Here is a 589-nt window from a genome sequence, read left to right on the forward strand (position 1 = left end):
CCTATGAGTAGAAACTGCGTCAAGTAAAGTAAAGCCGTGTGACGTTTCCAGAAGGCCACCCGCCGCTGCGGAGAATGTTTCGCTGGAAACCCGGGCTGCGGGGCCGCAACACCCGAGCCCGGGATTCATCGCACCCAGGCAGAGGAGACAATCTGCTCCTCCGAATCAGGTTCATTTTCTCCCTTTGGGGAAAAAAGAAAGCAGCTAATTAAGTTACGCTCTGGCTATAGTGATGGAAAACATGAAAGCAGACTCCAGGAGCTTGCGCCTCCAGGGCGCGGTATCTGCCGTTAGCCGCAAACCTCGGGAAAGTCCTAAGCCCTTGAGTTCGCAGGAAGCCCTGGGTGGCCGGCTGCGGCTCCCAGCCGCGCCCGAGGGCTTGTGCACAGCGCAACGTGAGGCCGGGAGGAGGGGCAGCCCTTTGTGGGGTCCTGCCTCCCCTTGAGCTCGGGAGTGTGCAGCGCGTGATAATACCCAGCCCCCCATCTCCAGGTCTGGGGCACTGGCCCCGGGCTGCAACCTCGCGGGGGGCAGGCGGGGTCGGGAGTATCGCGGGCTTGTGATGGGCTGCGGGTGGGAAGGGATCAGA

The sequence above is a fragment of the Crocuta crocuta genome, unplaced genomic scaffold (genome assembly GCF_008692635.1).
Source record: "Crocuta crocuta isolate KB4526 unplaced genomic scaffold, BGI_CrCroc_1.0 scaffold99, whole genome shotgun sequence".
Lineage (NCBI taxonomy): Eukaryota > Metazoa > Chordata > Mammalia > Carnivora > Hyaenidae > Crocuta > Crocuta crocuta.